This window comes from Schistocerca americana, chromosome 6, assembly GCF_021461395.2.
Source record: "Schistocerca americana isolate TAMUIC-IGC-003095 chromosome 6, iqSchAmer2.1, whole genome shotgun sequence".
NCBI classification, from domain to species: Eukaryota; Metazoa; Arthropoda; class Insecta; order Orthoptera; family Acrididae; genus Schistocerca; species Schistocerca americana.
Window position 1 is genome coordinate 288,564,580 of NC_060124.1, and position 7,500 is coordinate 288,572,079.

The following is a 7,500-nucleotide window of genomic DNA, read 5'->3' on the forward strand; positions in this document are numbered from 1 at the left end:
CCGAAGCAACTAGCCCTGAAAATGGATGGCGCTGAAGCGTCGTGCCTATACTCGGCCGTCAGTCTGGCAGTCATGGCCGGTCCTTGCGGCCGGCCGCGAAGCCCTGACGAGTAGGAGGGTCGCGGCGGTGGGCGCAGAAGGGTCTGGGCGTGAGCCTGCCTGGAGCCGCCGTCGGTGCAGATCTTGGTGGTAGTAGCAAATACTCCAGCGAGGCCCTGGAGGGCTGACGCGGAGAAGGGTTTCGTGTGAACAGCCGTTGCACACGAGTCAGTCGATCCTAAGCCCTAGGAGAAATCCGATGTTGATGGGGGCCGTCATAGCATGATGCACTTTGTGCTGGCCCCCGTTGGGCGAAAGGGAATCCGGTTCCTATTCCGGAACCCGGCAGCGGAACCGATACAAGTCGGGCCCCTCTTTTAGAGATGCTCGTCGGGGTAACCCAAAAGGACCCGGAGACGCCGTCGGGAGATCGGGGAAGAGTTTTCTTTTCTGCATGAGCGTTCGAGTTCCCTGGAATCCTCTAGCAGGGAGATAGGGTTTGGAACGCGAAGAGCACCGCAGTTGCGGCGGTGTCCCGATCTTCCCCTCGGACCTTGAAAATCCGGGAGAGGGCCACGTGGAGGTGTCGCGCCGGTTCGTACCCATATCCGCAGCAGGTCTCCAAGGTGAAGAGCCTCTAGTCGATAGAATAATGTAGGTAAGGGAAGTCGGCAAATTGGATCCGTAACTTCGGGATAAGGATTGGCTCTGAGGATCGGGGCGTGTCGGGCTTGGTCGGGAAGTGGGTCAGCGCTAACGTGCCGGGCCTGGGCGAGGTGAGTGCCGTAGGGGTGCCGGTAAGTGCGGGCGTTTAGCGCGGGCGTGGTCTGCTCTCGCCGTTGGTTGGCCTCGTGCTGGCCGGCGGTGCAGGATGCGCGCGCCTGCGCGGCGTTCGCGCCCCGGTGCTTCAACCTGCGTGCAGGATCCGAGCTCGGTCCCGTGCCTTGGCCTCCCACGGATCTTCCTTGCTGCGAGGCCGCGTCCGCCTTAGCGTGCTCCTCCGGGGGCGCGCGGGTGCGCGGATTCTCTTCGGCCGCCATTCAACGATCAACTCAGAACTGGCACGGACTGGGGGAATCCGACTGTCTAATTAAAACAAAGCATTGCGATGGCCCTAGCGGGTGTTGACGCAATGTGATTTCTGCCCAGTGCTCTGAATGTCAACGTGAAGAAATTCAAGCAAGCGCGGGTAAACGGCGGGAGTAACTATGACTCGCGGGCGTGAGGCGGACACCAGATGCCGCGCGGGCTGCCAGGCCGTAGAGACCGCCAACCACGTGTTACAGGCTTGCTTCAGGACGCACGGGTCCCGGGTTAAGCGGCATGACGCGATCGTGCGCTATGTCGCCCGTGGACTCGCGCAGAGGGGCTTCAACGTCTCGGTGGAGCCCCACCTCCGCACACCTGAGGGAATCCGCAAGCCTGACGTGGTGGCGGTTAAAGACGGCATCGCCCGCGTCATCGACGCCCAGGTAGTCGGAGACCATCTCCGGCTCGACTGGTGTCACTCCGAGAAAGCGGCCTACTACAACACGCCGTCCATCAGGCGTGCCATCTCCAACCTGCACCGTGACGTTGAGGAGGTTACAGTGTCCACCGCGACATTGAATTGGAGGGGTGTATGGTCTCCAGCGTCGGCCGGAGATCTCTCCGCACTTGGATTTAGACCCCGAGAACTGGCGGTGCTTAGCACGAGAGTACTGCAAAGCTGCTGCACGAGCTATCGCATTTTCGAATATATGACGGCGCAAAGACTGATGGAGCGAGCCGGCGTCGGATAGGATGCTGGTTATTTTCTTCGCCTTGACTCCTGGGGCCTATCCACAGGAGGAATAAACCGTCTTTGTTCTTCCTTCTTTATGTCTTTAATTTGTGTTTTTGTTGTTCTTCCGCACTAATATATATGTATATGTGTATGTTAGTTTTATACTTTTATCTTGTGGTACCGCCCTGTAAGTCCCCACCTCGGTGGCGGACATGGCGTCAAACACCTGCCACGCATTATATATGTATATATATATATTTTTGTGTTATTCAAGTAATTGAATAAAGACGGCTGTTGAATAGCCAAATGCCTCGTCATCTAATTAGTGACGCGCATGAATGGATTAACGAGATTCCCGCTGTCCCTATCTACTCCAGTGGTACAGCTGGGAAAGCGGTCTGCGTGGCGCCACCCGGGGGAGGTGTGTTGCCTCCCGATAACTGGGTTAAAACCGCCAGGAGACCCTCTGATTCCCTGAAAGTTTTGCCTTCAGCAGGGCTCAGAGGAACCTGAGTGGGGCGGGGACCGTAATGTCCTATCCCGTGGCCTTGACGTGGCCCTGGCGCTCAGTACCCCCACAAGATGGGGCGAAGCTAACACGGGAAGGGCCGTCCATGCATGACGTTAAAAGGCTAGCCCTTAACTGGGTGCAACCCACACTGGTCCGCACTGGCCCACCGTGAATTATCAAAAGCGGTGGGTGAGACATGGTCGGTCATGATCCCCCGGTACGTGTGGAGACCCTCCGGGGAACGTAACTCGGGTTTGAGTGCCGCACCGTCTCGTTGATGTCAAACTCCACGTATAAGACCCGGACTGACTCCTTTAACACCTTCCGGGCTGCGTTGATAGGTGTGGGTTGTCGTTGTGTCAAGGCAGGACGTAAAACTCCCGTCCTGGCAGGACGTTAAATGCCCCCAACCCAAGCGAAAGCAAAGGGTGCATGGCGCAGGGGAAGCTGCGTTACGGGAGGCATAACAACTGTCTCTCCTGAGTTGAGCGCGGTGGCTGGGCGAGGGTATGAGGGTAAGTCTTACGACGATCCCGGAACCCTGCGGTCTGGCCACTGCAGTTCCTCACGTCATGGACGACGTTAAAAGTCCCCCAACCCAAGGTGAAAGCAAAGGGTGCATGGCGCAGGGGGAGCTGCGTAAACAAGGACACAACACCTGTCCTGATTTTCCCGCGGCTGTACTCGCTGGGGAGGGATCGTGGCCTGAGCCGGCAAAGGCTCAGCGCCATGTCGGGGACTTCGACATGCTCCGCCAAACCAGGGCGTGGTAACACGTCCCTGGCTAGGTTAGATGGGGCCAGACCCCCGAAAGTCTGGGGGACCGACCCAGCACCTGGGTAGGGCTGGGTCTAAGGCCTTAGGGTGGAAACTCGGCCTAGTAGGGGGCGAAGGCCGAGAGGTGAATCCGCCTCTCCGGAATGCGCTGGGCATTTGCCGGGGAGGGACGGGAGAAATCTCCAGTGGTACAGTCGTGGAAGGGGACTAGTGCGCTGGAAACGGCGCGCTAAACCCGGCAGCTCACAAAGCTCTTGGTCCAGGGGCGGGACTGGTGAGCGAGCTGCACTAAGCCTCCCCCCATGCCAGAAGAGCCGGTCCGGGGAAAGAGACGGGCTCTCAACTTTTTTGGTCTCTCTCAGAAATTATGGCGGTAAACACAGAGAGAGAGACTTCCGAGCGATGCGATGATAACGCAGACACTGAAATAAAGAGCGCAGCCGAAAGGCTAAAAGAAATAAACGCGCTACTAGTGACAGACAAAGGGAAGATGAGCAATGATAGGATTAACGAGATAAAGGATAAGTTGGCCTTGTGGGCAATAGCCCAAAGCCAACTAGAAGGAAGAATTAAAGAGTTGGAACGGCAAAACAAACAAATTACGACTGAAAGAACAAAGACATATGCCACAGTGGTGGCAGGAGGACCACAGAAACCACAAATAAACATGAAAGAGAGTATAGAAAAAGTGACAGCAAAGCAAGGAGTGGCATTATTTCTGAAACCAAAAGAAGGACAGAGTGTGAAAGAAGTGAAAGAAATATTTACGAGAGTAATAAACCCAACCAAGGCAAAAGTTAAAATAAATAAAGTAGTAATAGCTAAAAATGCAGTAATAGTGGAAACCCCCACACAGCAGGATAGGAACACTATAATGGGGCATAAAGACCTACAGAGATCTGTAATATGCGAAAAAACAAAGAAACGATGGCCATTAGTGACCATATTTGATGTTTCGAACAGACTGACACCAGAAGAACTAACAGAATGTATTCACATGCAGAATTTCGAAGAAAAGATGAGCCTACAAGATTTTAAAAAGGAATTTAGACCGAAATTTAGGATGGGGAAAAAGGATAGAGATACGGGCCATCAAGTAGTTGAAGTCTCACCAACGTTAAGGAAAGAGCTTATACAAAGTGGAAGAATATATGTAGAATATAGTTCAGTGGCGGTCAAGGACTATTGTGTGGTACCCAGATGCCATAAATGCATGGATCTGGGCCACGTTCAGAAGTATTGTACTTGGGGTGACCCCACCTGTGGACACTGTGGAACAGATAACCACAACAAGAAAGAGTGCCCTGAAAAGAACAGGCCGGAAACATGTATACCATGTAATCGAAGAGGGAAAAGAAAATGTAGAGCACCAAACTCAAAAGAATGCCCCACATATCAGCTTTTACTAGGGAGATTAATACAAAGGACAGATTATGGAGAGTAAACCCCAAGAAAAAAGAAAGAAGCACAAATCACCTAGTAAGCAATTAAGGGATACACTAAGGGGCATAAAAATCAGGGAAGCAGTAGGGGCAAGGGAACAGGAGGCAAAAGGGACCACAGGCAAACAGCCTGAAAATAAGGGAACGGAAAACAACACACAAGACAATAAACAACACACAAAATGTACAGCACAAAACTGCATTGCTATAACTCCCATTAAAAGAACAACACAACCAAAAATATACCGCCAAGAGACAATACAGGGGATAGGAAAAGAAAAACAAAAAATGACAGATACACAAGTACAAGCTGTATACACGAAAGAAGTACAAGTACAAACACAAGGGCGACCTCGGTCGCCCATTTTTTATGACAGGAAAATGCAGATGGAAAGTAGGGATGGACAGTCAGAGGTACCAAAGACACAACGGGAATCATCGATACAAGACAAGAAACAAAACATAATGCAGGATGCACAAGTGCAGACACTACATATGGTAGATGCACAAGTACAAACAACGAACACAAGAGAAGCACAAGTACAAACAGAAGGGCGACCTCGGTCGCCCATTTTCCATAACAAAGAAATGCCGATGGAGGGCAGAAGTGGGCGACCAGAGGCGCCCCTGACACAACATATCACACCAACACAGAGACAGAACAAAGACACAGAAAAGAACAGTTCAGGAAAGAAATACGGACGACCTCGGTCGTCCGTTTACAATGAAAAGAAACTGCCGATGGAGGGCACGGACGGACGACCGAGTTCGCCCAAAAGAGATCAAGAAAATCAGAGACAAGATAAAAGCAATCAGACAAGCATGAGTGTCACATACAGGGCAATGGACCCTAAGGACACATATAAAATATGCGAGAACGCTCTACAGATGGCAAGATTAGAAGAACCTGGCCTGCTAACCACTGCACTTAGACAACTAGTGAGAGTGGGGCACAGAAACGGCTCGAGAATTACTTATCCAGCTCTGGCGGATGTCGACTGCATTCAGTTAGCAGCGGCAGGAATTCCAACGGAACATGAACAATTACAAAAAATAGTTAAACAAGTATATGAAAGACGAGGTTTAAAATTTAATCTAGATAACATATATACGCAAATGGTAACAACATACGGCCGAATAGGGTTCGACCCCAACAAAGAATGGCCAGCAGATCATTTCCATACATATCACCCATAATGGATCTCAGAGTTCTCCAAATAAACACAATGAGAAGTGCACACGTAAACTATGAATTACGTAAATTAGCGGAAGAACACAAAGCTGATATATTATGCATGCAAGAACCGTACTCCCGGGAGGGTAAAATCCCAGGAATGATAGCTACAGCACAAGTAATTATGAAAGGAGACAGACCGATGTCTGCAATAGTGATTCTAAATAGAAATATAAAAACAATAGTATTAAATCAATTCACAAATGAGCATATTGTAACAATTGAAGTACAAGCTACTAACACAAAATGGTATTTGGTATCAATTTATTGTCAGTACAGAGAACCTATAACTATGTATTTAGAACAATTAAAAGTAATATGCAGATCATTACAGGGTTATCAAGTAATAATTGCAATGGATGCAAATGCAAAGTCATTCCTGTGGCATAGCGGAGAACAAGATGAAAAAGGTCAAGAATTAGAAGATGTAATAAGTGAACTAAATCTAGATGTAATAAATACACCTAGTGATATACCTACATATTCAAATAGAGCAGGAGCAAAAACAAACATTGATATAACACTGGCGAATAATAGGGCTAACAACAAAATAGATAATTGGGAGGTACTGGAGAATGTAACAACTAGTGATCACAATGTAATTAAATATATACTAAAAGCAGAACAGAGGGTAGTGCTACAGGAATGGCTTTCAGAATATGACTACAAAAAAGTAGACTGGGAAAGACTCTCCCGGGAGTATAGCCCGCCGGAGCTGGATGAGGCTCTCGAGATTGATGAGATAGTGGAGCAGATAGTTAATAGCGTAAAGGAGGTAATTGACGCAGTCGTACCAAAGAGAAGCAGAGTCCAAAGCGTCCACCCGGCACCATGGACTCCAGAACTAAGTGACCTACGTCAGGCTACGCGCAGGGCAAGACGCAGGTATCAGCGCACATTCAACCCACAAGATAGAGAATATAGACTAAACATATACAGGCAATACAGGGAGAGATATAGAAGAGAAATCATAGAAGTGAGGAAAAGAAGTTGGGAAAATTTTGTAAGAAATAACTTAGCAATGGATCCCTGGGGAAAGCCTTATAAGCTAGTAAGGGAAAAAATAAGAGCCCCAACAGTCCTCTCATCTATAAGAATACCAAATGAAAACAGAACGACCACAACAAGACAAGAGACAATAACGGTGCTCCTCCAAGCCCTGCTACCGGATGATGATCCCACTGAGGACACACCAGAGCAGGCAGCTATAAGAGAGAGAGCACAAAGAGAATATAATAACAACATAATAGTCTACCCCTTCTCACCGCAGGAGGTGGTAGAAGTGATATCAAACCTAAAAAGAGGAAAATCTCCCGGACCCGACAGGGTTACGGTCGAGGTTCTTCAGGCAATAAAAGAAAAAATAGCTCCAATATTGGCAAGTCTTTACAATAAATGTTTGGAAAGAGGCACTTTTCCACTAAGATGGAAAAGAGCGGAAGTAATAATACTTAGGAAGCCAGATAAGGATCCAATGGAATGTAAAGCATATAGGCCAATATGTCTGCTAGATACCATGGGCAAAGCCCTAGAAAAATTGCTCTGTGCGAGACTGACCGGTCACCGAGAAATGGCAGGGATGCACGAGTGGCAGTTCGGATTCCGCCGTGGAAAATCGACGGAGGACGCGATCAACACTGCGGCCGAACTTGTCAGCTCGTCGACCTGTACATATGTTCTAGGAGTAATGGTGGACATCTCAGGGGCGTTTGACAATTTGTGGTGGCCGGCG

The 7,500-nt window shown here is 49.4% G+C and overlaps 1 pseudogene; it reads left to right on the plus strand.

The window, feature by feature from the left end:
• The window catches only part of LOC124621147, a 3,831-nt pseudogene extending 1,623 nt beyond the window's left edge, over window positions 1–2,208 (plus strand).
• The last annotated feature ends 5,292 nt before the right edge of the window (window positions 2,209–7,500 follow it).